General features: G+C 38.3%; 1 protein-coding gene across 3 annotated transcripts in view; it reads right to left on the bottom strand.

Annotated features, from left to right (window-relative positions):
• Positions 1–14,752, bottom strand: part of CYSLTR1 (cysteinyl leukotriene receptor 1) — a 68,996-nt gene that overhangs the window by 41,427 nt on the left and 12,817 nt on the right. The window contains exon 1 of one of the 3 annotated variants that reach the window (XM_061136559.1): positions 14,599–14,672. The exons of 1 other annotated variant lie outside the window; for it this stretch is intronic. The gene's annotated coding sequence lies outside the window, so the exon portion shown is untranslated. Of the gene's footprint in view, positions 1–5,901; positions 5,992–14,598; positions 14,673–14,752 lie in introns of those variants that run through there. One more of the 3 variants, XM_061136558.1, reaches the window with a different exon arrangement.

Here is a 14,752-nt window from a genome sequence, read left to right as displayed (position 1 = left end):
AAGTGAAATGTGTACTCTTAGAATGACAGAGTCTTTAAAAAAGAAACTTGAAAAATCAAAGAGTGTAGGGTATCACGACTCATCCACCCTCCCTCTCCCCAACCCACATCCATGTCCACGTGTATGAATTACTAGAGAAGAAAGGAAAAGTGGTAGTGCAGTTGTATCCACACATTTGGGAAGAAATAGAAGGCAGAACTTAAAAAAAAACAGCTAAAGTGGTGTGATGGGGCTGTAAGAGAGTTCAAAGTGGCTGAGGACAGAGATTGTTGAGACTCCAAAGGTCCAAAGCTGTGTCTGACCATAAGTTCTGGGTAACACATAATTCAGTCAACAAGAGAGACTGAAAGATTAAATCAGCATTTGGATGTAGTTTTATGATTCTGTTTAGTTGACTGCCTCCCCAAGACTTTCTTTACCTTTCTAGTAAAATTTAGCATGCACCGGATTGTCTGCATATATTGGAGGACTGCCAGCAAGGGTGGGATGATGAGGCAAAAGCAGAAGGGGAAGTGGCGGGGCTCAGGGCTCTGCTTCAAAGACAGATACTTCCTCAACTTCTGCTGAGTAGTGAAAAAATGCAGGAAACTTAGTTTGCATGAAGGTACAGCTCAATGGTCCATGCTTTTATTTGGCCAACTCCCCAATGCCGTCTTTTCTATTCTCCATGTATCCTATTATTGACAAATGAAAAAATTTAGTTGTGCTATTCATTTTAAAGCTGAACTCAGGAAGGTGAAGGACAATGCTTCCCCTTCAACTTTATTGAGGTATATTTGACAAATAAAATAACATATTTAAAGTATACAATGTGATGATCTGATATATGTTTACATTGTGAAGGGATTCCCCCCAACAAGTTAATTATCAGGACAATGATTTGTTCATCTTTTTATATAGAAGGTGTTTGATTGAATAAATACATGAATGAATAATAGGATCAACAAATATGAGTGTTTTGTAAACTCTAAAACACTATACAAATGTAAATTTTGATGATTCTCTTTCCTACTCACATCAGACTTAGCTCAGGTTTCACTTCCTGACACCTACTTTGACTGTTGCATCCTACACTCATATTTCTCCTTTTTGAACTTATATTATTTTTATTGCCTGTACCAATAGTATGACAACCAGTATTCTATTGCTTTGTATTGTATCTTTTAGTGTGTAGGAAACTAGTCTCCCTAGGTAGATTGTGAACTCCCCTAGAGCAGGAGAAAATCCAGCCTTTTTTCCCCCCTAAGCTCTGTGAACCCAAAGCCTAACCTGCCACAACACTTTGCACATAGAAAAATGTTTATTAAATGATTGGTTATTGCTTAACTGGAGCAAAGCTGCACATCCCCCATGGAGTTTTAATCTATAAATGACCAGGATTGTACTAATGATCCCAGTGGCTTTCCTCCATGATAGTAAAAGATCTTGAGGAGGAAAGTAGAAAGGCCCCTCCCCTGTCATTACTGTCGCCTTATTATTACAATAAGTAGTATTTACCTTGGCATGTCCAAGGATATACTTAGTAGCATTCTCACTAGTATTAAAAATTACAGGAGGAATTGATACTACATTGCTGACAGTTCTATGACCTCTCTTCTCCAGTAGTTAATTCATTCTTAAGAGATCATCACACTCATCAAATTGGGCCACTCTATTGTCAAACAGTTGGGTTCTAAACACAGGACACTGTCAAGTACAAATGGAAGTCATACTGTGGCATTCAAAGTTAATGTCACTATGTGCCCTCTTGCATAGTGAAGTCACTCAGTCATATCCAACTCTTTGCAACCCCATGGATTATAGCCTACCAGGCTCCTCTGTCCATGGAATTTTCCAGGCAAGAGTACTGGAGTGGGTTGCCATTTCCTTCTTCAGGGGATCTTCCCAACCCAAGATCGAACCCAGGTCTCCTGCATTGCAGGCAGATGCTTTACCATCTGAGCCACCAGGGAAGCATAGTACCATGATACAAATATTTTATCTTGTATAATCAGAATGAAACAATGCATAAGAGCAGACCTCAGGGGAAATATGAGTCACAAAATGGCAATAGAAATCTTGAGGAGTGCATGAGTGTGTGTGAGAGAGGACAGTGGGAGATTAGTTCTACCCTTAGTCTAGATGGTCAAAATATGTTACAGACAGCTTACATACTTTTGAACTTTTTGTAAAGTACTAACTAGAGGGCTGACTTTTCAGGGATACCTGTATGAGTCCCTACTGAATTACTGGCAATTTGGAATCCTCCTAAGTTCTGAGGTCTTTCCTCAGACCTGGCTCCAAAGCCTGCTTCTAACGTCTTGGTATTTTAGATGCCTGGATTTTGGAAGCAAGATAATTGTTCTTTAAGAGATTGTTTTTTATGGAAGGACGTTGTCATAAACAAGAATTCAATTTCATATTAAACACATGAACCAAATGTTTACCCGAACTGGGTAATCGATTCATAATGCAAAGAAGCTTTTAATATCTTGTAAGGCCTGAACTTCTTAGAAACTTTGGAATAAATAAACAAGATGTGTTAGAGGTGTTTGAGTATTGTTCAGTTCAGTTCAGTCACTCAGTCGTGTCCGACTCTTTGCGACCCCATGAACCGTAGAATGCCAGGCCTCCCTGACCATCACCAACCTCCAGAGTCCACCCAGACCCCTGTCCATCGAGTCAGTGATGCCATCCAACCATCTCATCCTCTGTCGTCCCCTTCTCCTCCTGCCCTCAATCTTTCCTAGCATCAGGGTTTTTTCAAATGAGTCAGTTCTTCGCATCAGGTGGCCAAGGTATTGGAGTTTCAGTTTCAACATCAGTCCTTCCAATAAACACCCAGGACCGATCTCCTTTAGGATGGACTGGTTGGATCTTCTTGCAGTCCAAGGGACTCTCAAGAGTCTTCTCCAACACCACAGTTCAAAAGCATCAATTCTTTGATACTCAGCTTTCTTTATAGTCCAACTCTCACATCCATACATGACCACTGGAAAAACCATAGCCTTGGCTAGATGGATCTTTGTTGGCATTGTAATGTCTCTGCTTTTTAATGTGCTGTCTAGGTTGGTCATAACTTTCCTTCCAAGGAGTAAGTGTCTTTTAATTTCATGGCTGCAATCACCATCTGCAGTGATTTTGGAGCCCAGAAAAATAAAGCCAGCCACTGTTTCCCCATCTATTTGCCATGAAGTGATTGAGTATTGTTACTGCTAACTTAATTCCACTTATCATGTAGAACACATGACAACACAGATAGGCCTATGTAAAAATAATGGCTATTAATCTGAAATAGGTGAGAAATCTTGACAAGTCCTATATGTCAGTCATCTCAAAATGTGATTTCAAACTGGATTTTCCATTCCTTTTTAGAGGAAAGAGATTGATGAAAAGTAAATGAAAGTTTGATGTGCCAGAGGACTCTAAGTCTAGATCTCAGTCCCCTTTCCTTTTTCATTAGTGACACTTAAGTAGGAGCTCAAATGTCTGGGATATGATTCCACGAACACTCTAAATAAGATAATGGCATTTTAGTCTTCAAAAGGAAAACCAACTCTGTACTTAAGTGCTAAAGGGTTTATGTTTACTCTTCTATTTTGCCTCGTTTCCCCTATTTCTACCAGGGCCCCTCCTTAACCTATATCTTCCAAACATGTAAAGATGTTTCTTTCTCTTTTCTCTCAAATGTGTGCATGGGGTCGCACAGAGTCAGACATGACTGAAGCAACTTAGCACACACACTCCAGGCAAGAATATTGGAATGGGTAGCTGTTCCCTTCTCTGGGGAATCTTCCCTATCCAGGGATCAAACCTGCATCTCTTACATCTAACCTGAATTGACAGGTGGGTTCTTTACCACCTGGCAAGCTCCTGTCTCATATGTACTACCCCCTAAATAAATAAGAAAAGCTTGCAGGGCACAAAGAAAAGAAGGATCATGATGGGATGAAGTGGGATGGGCTGAAAAGAAGAAGTAGGATAGAAGAGTTTTGTGGTGCACAACTTATGTTTATCGGTGGTTTTCCCTACCAACCCATGAAGAATTCTCAGTCAAAGGCAAAAGTAATCGTGAGTTGACAGTGTTTTAGCACCAGTATTGTAACATGAATCAACTGACCTAAGATGTCTGGATTTATCTAATCAGGTTAAATGGCTTCCTTTGTTGCTTTTTCTATAAGAATGAAGATGTGCCACTACCAGCTATGAGTCTACCAGACTTATTGACAGTTGTATTTCTTCAATACAAATAAACAAATTGATAATCTTATTCAAGAATCTCTTTTATAGGATTGATTAATAGGAATCTAACTTCCAGGAATTTTTTTACACCTGATTGAACAAGGGAAGCTGTTTCTTACTGGCTCTCAAATCATACCATGTTTGGTAACCATGTAGCCTGAAACATAAATATCATTGATATGAGGAATAAAAATAACTTTAGGTCTTTGTATTTTAGGGAGAGATACATGCACTATACCTACTTATATATTTTGGAACATCATTTGTATTATAACTAAATCTTTGGTTGGACAAATGGCTTGATAACAGAGTAGTAGAATATTGTGTTACATTCAGAAATCAGTGTAAAAATTATTTTGATTCTCAGCATTTGATCCTAGGAATCAATGGACTTAATGGAAGTAATATGTAGGGAAAAAGTAAATAGCATTTTCACAGAAATACTTCTTAAATACTACTCTTAAATATTTCAATCCTTTCAACAGAAAATTAATAAGTAAACATTGGCCTTAAATGACATTCCAGATGACTTGGACTTATATTTGTAGAGCATTCCATCCAAAAGCAGCAGACTACACACTCCTTTCAAGTGCCTACAAAACATTATCTAGGATTGACCACATGCTGGGCCACAGAACTAGCCTTGATAAATTTAATAAAATTGAAATGATATCAAGAATCTTCTCTGATCACAAAGCTATGAGTTTAGAAATAAACTACAAGAAAAAAACCCCACAAAAACACAAACATGTGGTGGCTAAACACTAAGCTACTAAACAACCAATGGGTCACTGAAGAAATCAAAGAGGAAGTAAAAAAAAAAACCTACTGACAAATGAAAATGAAAGCACAAGTCCAAAACCTATGGGATGCAGCAAAAGCAGTTCTAAGAGGGAAGTTTATAGCACTGAAATCTTACCTCAAGTAACAAAAAAAGAAAAACTTAAATAAACAACCTAACCTTATACCTAAAACAACTAGAGAAAAAAGAACAAAACCTAAAGTTAACAGAAGGCGAGAAGTCATAAAGATCCGAGCAGAAACAAATGAAATAGAGACAAAGAAAAAAACTGCAAAGATCAATGAAACTAAAAGCTGGTTCTTTGAAAAGATAAACAAAATACACAAACCTTTAGCCAGACACATCAAGAGAAAAAGGGAGAGGACCCAAATCAATAAAATCAGAAATCAAAGAGAAGTTGCAACTGACACTATAGAAATACCAAGATCATAGTACCAATACTATGAGCAACTATATACCAAAAAAAAAAATGGACAACCTGGAAGAAGTGGACAAATTCTTAGAAAGGTACAAGACTGAACCAAGAAGAAATATAAAATATTAACAAATTAATCATAGGCACTGAAATTGAAATTGTGATTGAAAACCCCCCAAAAAACGAAAGTCCAGGACCTGACAGTGTCACAGGCAAATTTTATGAAACATTTAGAGAAAAGTTAACATCTATCCTTCTGAATCTGTTCCAGAAACTGCAGAGGAAAAAAACTTCCCAACTCATTTTATGAGGCCACCATCACCCTGATACCAAAACCAGATAAAGATATCACAAAAGAAGAAAATTACAGTCCAATATCACTGATGAACATAGAAATGCAAAAATCCTCAACAAAATACTTAGCAATCCATATCCAAAAATACATTAAAAAGATCATACATACCGATCAAGTTGTGTATGATCTTCCATCATAGGGATGGAAGGATTTTTCAATATCCATACGTCAACAAATGTGATACACCACATCAACAAACTGAAGAATAAAAATCATATGATCATCTCAATAGATGCAGAAAAAACTTTTGACAAAATTCAGCACCTGTTTATGATTAAAAAAAACTCTCCAGAATGTGGGCATAGAGGGAAAACACCTCAAAATAATAAAGGCCATAGAAGACAAACTTGCAGCTAGCATCATACTCAATGGTGAAAATCTGAAAACATTCCCTCTAAGATCAGGAACAAGACAAGGATTTTCACTCTTGCCACTTTTATTTAACATAGTTTTGGAAGTCCTAGGTTATAGCAATCAGAGAAGAAAAAAAAGTAAAGGGAGTCCATATTAGAAAAGAAGAAATAAAACAGTCACTGTATGCAAATGACATGATACTTTAGATGAAAGATCCTAAAGATGCTACCAGAAAATTACTAGAACTCATCAATGAACTTGGTTAAGCTGCAGGTTACAAAATTAATACACAGAAATCTGTTGCATCTCTATGCACTAACAATGAAAGATCAGAAAGAGAAATTCAAGAAATAATTCCATTTACCATCACATCAAAAACAATAAGATATCTAGGAATAAACATAATTAAAGATACAAAAGACCTGTACTCTTAAAACTATAAGATGCTAATGAAAGAAACTGAAGAAGACATAAACCGATGGGAAGATACACTATGTTTGTAGATTGGAAGAATCAATACGGTCAAAATGACTATACTACCCAAGGCAATCTATAGATTCAATGCAATCTCTATCAAAATACCAATGGGATTTATCACAGAACTATAACAAAAAATCTAAATTTGCATGGACACATAAAAGATCACGAATAGTCAAAGCAATTTTGAGAAAGAAAGACAGAGCTGGAGAAATCAGGCTCCTTGACTTAAGACTATATTATATAGGTTGGTGCAAAAGTAATTGCAGTTTTTGCATTGTTGAAGTTTGCTGTTTGATATTGGAATACATTCTTAAATAAATGTGGTTATGTTATACATCATTTTAATGTGCATTTCTCACTTTATGTTTTTTTTACTAGTGACATTACCTGCTGCTTATTTTATCTTTATTTTAGACTATGGAAATGAAGTTAGACAAAAATCAAATTTGAGTGATTCTCTTATTCCAGTTCAAAATGGGTTGTAAGCAGTGGAAACAACTCGGAACATCAACAATGCATTTGGCCCAGGAACTGCTAATGAATATATAGTGCAGTGGTGGTTAAAGAATCTTTGCAAAGGAGATGAGATCCTTGAAGATGAGGAGCATAGTGGCCGGCCATTAGAAGTTGACAATGACCAACTGAAAGCAGTCACTGAAGCTGATCCTCTTACAAGTATACACTATGTTGCTGAAGAACTCAACATTGACCATTCTATGGTTACTCAGAATTTGAAGCAAATTGGAAAGGTGAAAAAGCTCAATAAGTGGATGCCTCATTAACTGACTGAAAATAAAAAAAAAAACTTCGTTATTAAGTTTCGTCTTCTCTTACACAACAAGGAGCCACCTCTTGATCAGATTGTGACATGTGATGAAAAGTGGATTTTATACAGCTGGCGACAACCAGCTCAGTGGTTGGACTGAGAAGAAGCTCTAAAGCACTTCCCAAAGCCAAGTGAAAAGTAGTGAAAGTGTTAATTGCTAGGCTTCTCTATCCATGGAATTCCCCAGGCAAGAATATTGGAGTAGGTAGCCATTTCCTTCTCCAGGGGATCTTCTCAACCCAGGGATTGAATCCAGGTCTCCTGCATTGCAGGCAGATTCTTTATCATCTGAGCCGCCAGGGAAGCCCCTTCCAAAGTCAAACTTGCACCAAAAAAGGTCATGGTCACTGTTTGGTGGTATGTTGCCAGTCTGACCCACTACAGCTTTCTGAATCCCAGCAAAACCATTACACCTGAGAAGTATGCTCAGCAAATTGATGAGATACAGCAAAAACTTCAGTGTCTTCAGCTGGCATTGCTTAACAGAAAGGGCCCAATTCTTCTCCATGACAATGCTCAACCACACGTTGCACAACCAACACTTCAAAAGTTGAATGAATTGGGCTACAAAGTTTTGCCTCACCCACCATATTCACCTGTCCTCTTGCCAAACCACTACCACTTATTCAACCATTATGACAACCTTTTGCATGGAATACACCTTCAGAACTAGCAGGAGACACAAAATGCTTTCCAAGAGTTCGTCAAATCCTGAAGCACAGATTTTTATACTACAGGGATAAACAAACATCTCTTGTTGTCAAAAATGTGTTGATTGTAATGGTTCCTATTTTGATTAATAAAAATGTGTTTGAGCCTAGTTATAACGATTTAAAATTCACTATCTAAAATCACAATTAGGGTAGGAGCTAAGATGGCAGAGGAATCGGACGGGGAGACCACTTCCTCCCCCACAAATTCATTGAATGAACATTTGAACGCTGTGCAAACTCCACAAAACAACTTCTGAACGCTGACAGAGGACATCAGGCACCCAGAAAAGCAGCCCATTGTCTTTGAAAGGAGGTAGGACAAAATATAAAAGATAAAAAGAGAGACAAAAGAGTTAAGGATGGAGATCCGTCTCAGGAAGGGAGTCTTAATAGAGGAAGTTTCCAAACACCAGGAAACCCTCTCACCAGCGGGTCTGGGGAAGGTTTTCGAATCTCAGAGGGCAACCTAACTGGGAGGAGAAATAAACAAACAAAACACACAGATTACATGCCTAAAGGCAACTCCCAGCAGAAAAGTACCCCAGATGCTCGCATCCACCACCAGCAAGTGGGGGCTGAACGGAGAGGAGTGGGAGGCATAGCTTAGGGTAAGGACCAGGCCTGAATGCCCTGAGGGCAATCTGAGGGAGCTAACGTGAGATAGCAACCTAAACTTTGGGATAGCGCATGTGCGTGCAAGAGAGTTAACCTGTGAAAAGCCCTAACCTAAGGCATTGCTGGCCCATTCACAGAACAAAGGACTGAGCAGTACCAGAGAAGAGCTAGCCGGTTGCACACCAGCCCATCCCCCGCCAGAGGCCCGTGGGGAGATGGGCGCCAGTCAGAGCTGGAAAGGGGCAAGCTCGGCCCCAGAGAGGGCATCCCCTACCAAACTGCAAACAGGCTTCCAGTTTCTAACCAAAGACTTCCTGAGATTCTGGATGGTTGACATCCACCAGGAGGGTCACAGCCAGAGATCAGCTCACCAGAAGAGACACAGGCACACCACACTGGGCATGCCCGGAAACTGAGGCTGGGACTGGGGAGGGGATAAGTTGCACTGCACCTGAAGGGAGTGCGCTTGTCAAGCACCTGGTTGCCTGAGCTGCTCGGAACGGCACAAAACGGAGACCCAACCGAGTCTGAGTCTTTGTGGAGTACCTGAGAACCTGAATTGAGTGGCTTAGACCTGGGAAGTGCATGGAACTCAGGGCCCGCTCCCTGTAGAGCAACCTGAAGCTTGAGCAGTGTAGACAGGGAAAGCACACAAGCTGTGAGCGGGGGCAAACCCAGTGTGGCCAAAACACTGTGAGTACTCCCCACATACACCATTGATATTTGTTTGCAGTGTTCCTTGCTCCCCACAGCACGACTGAACAAGAGAACCTGAACAAGAGACCACCTCCGCCCCCCTGTGTCAGGGCGGAAATTAGACACTGAAGAGACCTGCAAACAGAAGCCAAATAAACAAAGTGAACAGCTTTAGAAGTGACAGGTGCAACAGATTAAAATCCCTGTAGTTAACACCGACTACACTGGAAGGGGCCTATAGATATTGAGAAGTATAAGCTGGAACAAGGAACTATCTGAACTGAATCCACACTGCCTGCAACAGCTCCAGAGAAATTCCTAGATATATTTTTACTATTATTATTATTTTTAATTAAAATTTTTTTCTTCTTTTTTTAAGTCCTCTATTACTCCTTTAATTTTCATTTTTATAACCCACTATTACCTTGCAAAAATGGACCTTATTTTTAAAGCAAACTTCATATATATTGCTTACACTTTATGTGTTTTTGTTTTAATATTGTACTTTAAGAGTCTAACCTCTAGTATAGATGTTTAATCTTTGTTTTTAATATTTGATATCAATTTTGTACATATAAGAATCCAATCTTCATTTTTACTCAGGAGTATGATTACTGGCTTGATTACTCTCTCCTCCTTTTGACTTTCCTTTTTCTCCCCCAGGTCACCTCTATTTCCTCCCTCCCCCTTCTCAACCCAATTCTGTGAATCTCTGTGGGTGTTCTGGGCTACGGAGAACACTTAGAGGACAGAGTACTTCCTAGATCTGTCTCTCTCCTCTGGATTCCCCCTTTTTTTCTCCTCCTGCTAACTTCTATCTCTTTCCTCCCTCTCCTCTTCTTCATGTAACTCTGTGAACCTCTCTGGGTGTCCCTCACGGTGGAGAATCTTTTCACCATTAACCTAGAAGTTTTATTATCAGTGCTGTATGGATGGAGAAGTCTTGAGGCTATTGGAAGAATAAGACTGAAAACCAGAGGCAGGAGGCTTAAGCCCAAAACCTGAGAACACCAGAGAACTCCTGACTCCAGGGAACTTAATGAATAAGATATCATCCAAAAGCCTCCATACCTACACTGAAACCAACCACCACCCAAGAGCCAGTAAGTTCCAGAGCAAGACATACCACACAAACTCTCTGGCAATGAAGGAACATAGCCCTGAGCGTCAATATACAGGCTGCTCAAAGTCACACCAAACACATAGACATCTCAAAACTCACTACTGGACACTCCATTGCACTCCAGAGAGAAGAAATCCAGCTCCACCCACCAGAATACCAATCCAAGCTTCCCTAGCCAGGAAACCTTGACAAGCCACTTGTCCAACCTTACCCACAGGGAAGAACCTCCACGATAAAGAGGAACCACAAACTGTCAGAATATAGAAAGGCCACCCCAAACACAGCAATCTAAACAAGAAGAAAAGACAGAGAAATACTCAGCAGGTAAAAGGACATGAAAAATGCCCACCAAACCAAACAAAAGAGGAGGAGATAGGGAATCTACCTGAAAAAGAATTTAGAATAATGATAATAAAAGTGATCCAAAATCTTGAAAACAAAATGGAGTTACAGATAATTAGCCTGGAGACAAGGATTGAGAAGATGCAAGAAATGTTTAACAAGGACCTAGAAGAAATAAAAAAAGAGTCAATTAAAAATGAATAATGCAATAAATGAGATCAAAAACACTCTAGAGGGAACCAAGAGTAGAAAAACGGAGGCAGAAGATAGGATAAGTGAGGTAGAAGATAGAATGTTGGAAATAAATGAAGCAGAGAAGAAAAAAGAAAAAAAGAATAAAAAGAAATGAGAACAACCTCAGGGACCTCTGGGACAATGTGAAACACCCCAATATTCGAATCATAGGAGTCCCAGAAGAAGAAGACAAAAAGAAAGACCACGAGAAAATACTCAAGAGATAATAGTTGAAAACGTCCCTAAAATGGGCAAGGAAATAGTCACACAAGACCAAGGTATTCAGAAAGTCCCAAACAGGATAAACCCAAGGCAAAATACCCCAAGACACATATTAATCAAATTAACAAAGATTAAACACAAAGAACACATATTAAAAGTAGCAAGGTAAAAACAACAAATAACACAGAAGGGGATTCCCATAAGGATAACAGCTGATCTTTCAATAGAAACTCTTCAGGTCAGAAGGGAATGGCAGGACATACTTAAAGTGATGAAAGAGAATAAGCTACAACCCAGATTACTGTACCCAGCAAGGATCTCATTCAGATATGAAGGAGAATTCAAAAGCTTTACACACAAGCAAAAGCTGATAGAATTCAGCACCACCAAACCAGCTCTTCAACAAATGCTAAAGGATCTCTAGACAGGAAACACAGAAAGGTTGTATGAATGCGAACCCAAAACCACAAAGTAAATGGCAATGGGACCATACTTATCAATAATTACCTTAAATGTAAATAGGTTGAATGCCCCAACAAAAAGACAAAGACTGGCTGAATGGATAGAAAAACAAGACCCCTATATATGCTGTCTACAAGAGATCCACTGCGAAACAAGGGACACATACAGACTGAAAGTGAAAGGCTGGAAAAAGATATTTCATGCAAACGGAGACCAAAAGAAAGCAGGAGTCGCAATACTCATATCAGATAAAATAGACTTTCAAATAAAGGATGTGAAAAGAGACAAAGAAGGACACTACATAATGATCAAAGGATCAATCCAAGAAGAAGATATAACAATTATAAATATATATGCACCCAACATAGGAGCACTGCAATATGTAATGCAAATGCTAACAAGTATGAAAGTGGAAATTAACAATAACACAATAATAGTGGGAGACTTTAATACCCCACTCACACCTATGGATAGATCAACTAAACAGAAAATTAGCAAGGAAACACAAACTTTAAATGACACAATGGACCAGCTAGACCTAATTGATATCTATAGGACATTTCACCCCAAAACAATCAATTTCACCTTTTCTCAAGTGCACACGGAACCTTCTCCAGAATAGATCATATCCTGGGCCATAAATCTAGCCTTGGTAAATTAAAAAAAAAAGAAATCATTCCAGTCATCTTTTCTGACCTCATTGCAGTAAGATTAGTTCTCAATTAAAGGAAAAAAAAACTATTAAAAATTCCAACATATGGAGGCTAAATTACACACTTCTGAATAACCAACAAGTCATAGAAGAAATAAAAAAAGAAGTCAAAATATGCATAGAAACGAATGAAAATATAAAAACCCAAAACCTATGGGACACTTTAAAATCAGGGCTAAGGGGAAGGTTCATAGCAATACAGGCTTACTTCAAGAAACAAGAAAAAAGTCAAATAAATAACCTTACTCTCCACCTAAAGCAACTAGAGAAGGAAGAAATGAAGAACCCCAGGGTTAGAAGAGGGAAATAAATCTTAGAAATTAGGGCAGAAATAAATGCAAAAGAAACAAAACAGACCATAGCAAAAATCAATAAAACCAAAAGCTGGTTTTTTGAGAAGGTAAATAAAATTGACAAGCCCTTAGCCAGACTCATCAAGAAACAAAGGGAGAAGAATCAAATCAATAAAATTAGAAATGAAAATGGAGAGATCACAACAGACAACACAGAAATACAAAGGATCATAAGCAACTACTACCAGCAGCTATATGCCAATAAAATGGACAACTTGGATGAAATGGACAAATTCTTAGAAAAGTATAACTTTTCAAAACTGAACCAGGAAGAAATAGAAGATCTTAACAGACCCATCACAAGCAAGGAAATCGAAACTGTAATCAGAAATCTTCCAGCAAACAAAAGCCCAGGACCAGATGGCTTCACAGCTGAATTCAACCAAAAATTCATAGAAGAGCTAACACCTATCTTACTCAAACTCTTCCAGAAAATTGCAGAGGAAGATAAACTTCCAAACTCATTCTATGAGGCCACCACCACCCTAAGTCCAAAACCAGACAAAGATGCCACAAAAAAAGAAAACTACAGGCCAATATCACTGATGAACATAGATGCAAAAATCCTTAACAAAATTCTAGCAAACAGAATCCAACAACATATTAAAAAGATCATACATCATGACCAAGTGGGTTTTATCACAGGAAAGCAAGGGTTCTTTAATATCTGTAATTCAATCAATGTAATACACCACATTAACAAATTGAAAGATAAAAACCATATGATTATCTCAATAGATGCAGAGAAAGCCTTTGACAAAATTCAACACTCATTTATGATTAAAACTCTCCAGAAAGCAGGAATAGAAGGAACATATCTCAACATAATAAAAGCTATATATGTCAAACCCACAGCAAACATTATCCTCAATGGTGAAAAATTGAAAGCATTTCCCCTAAAGTCAGGAAGAAGGCAAGGGTGCCCACCCTCATTACTACTATTCAGCATAGTTTTGGAAGTTTTGGCCACAGCAACAGAGCAGAAAAAGAAATAAAAGGAATCCAGATAGGAAAAGAAGAAGTAAAACTCTCACTGTTTACAGATGACATGATCCTCTACATAGAAAACCCTAAAGACTCTACCAGAAAATCACTAGAGGTAATCAATGAATATAGTAAAGTTGCAGGCTATGAAATTAACACACAGAAATCCCTTGCATTCCTATACAGTAGCAATCAGAAAACAGAAAGAGAAATTAAGGAAACAATACCATTCACCATTGCAACGAAAAGAATAAAATACTTAGGAATATATCTACCTAAAGAAACAAAAGACCTATATATATATAAAACTATAAAACACTGATGAAAGAAATCAAAGAGGACACAAATAGATGAAGAAATATACCGTGTTCATGGATTGGAAGAATCAATATAGTGAAAATGAGTATACTACCCAAAGCAATTTATAGATTCAATGCACTCCCTATCAAGCTACCAATGGTATTTTTCAGAGAACTAGAACAAATATATTCACAGTTTGTATGGATATACAAAAAACCTCGGATAGCCAAAGAAATCTTGAGAAAGAATAATGGAACTGGAGGAATCAACCTGCCTGACTTCAGGCTCTACTACAAAGCCACAGTCATCAAGACAGTATGGTACTGGCACAAATACAGAAATGTAGATCAATGGAACAAAATAGAAAGCCTAGAGATTAATCCACGTACCTGTTGACATCTTATCTTTGACAAAGGAGGCAAGAATATACAATGGAGAAAAGACAACCTCTTTAACAAGTGGTGCTGGGAAAACTTGTCAACCACTTGTAAAAGAATGAAACTAGAATACTTTCTAACACCACACACACCGAGGAAACCAGAA

Source organism: Dama dama, chromosome X, assembly GCF_033118175.1.
Source record: "Dama dama isolate Ldn47 chromosome X, ASM3311817v1, whole genome shotgun sequence".
Lineage (NCBI taxonomy): Eukaryota > Metazoa > Chordata > Mammalia > Artiodactyla > Cervidae > Dama > Dama dama.
Note: the sequence above shows the minus strand (reverse complement) of the source record. Positions and strands in the feature narration are given on the sequence as shown.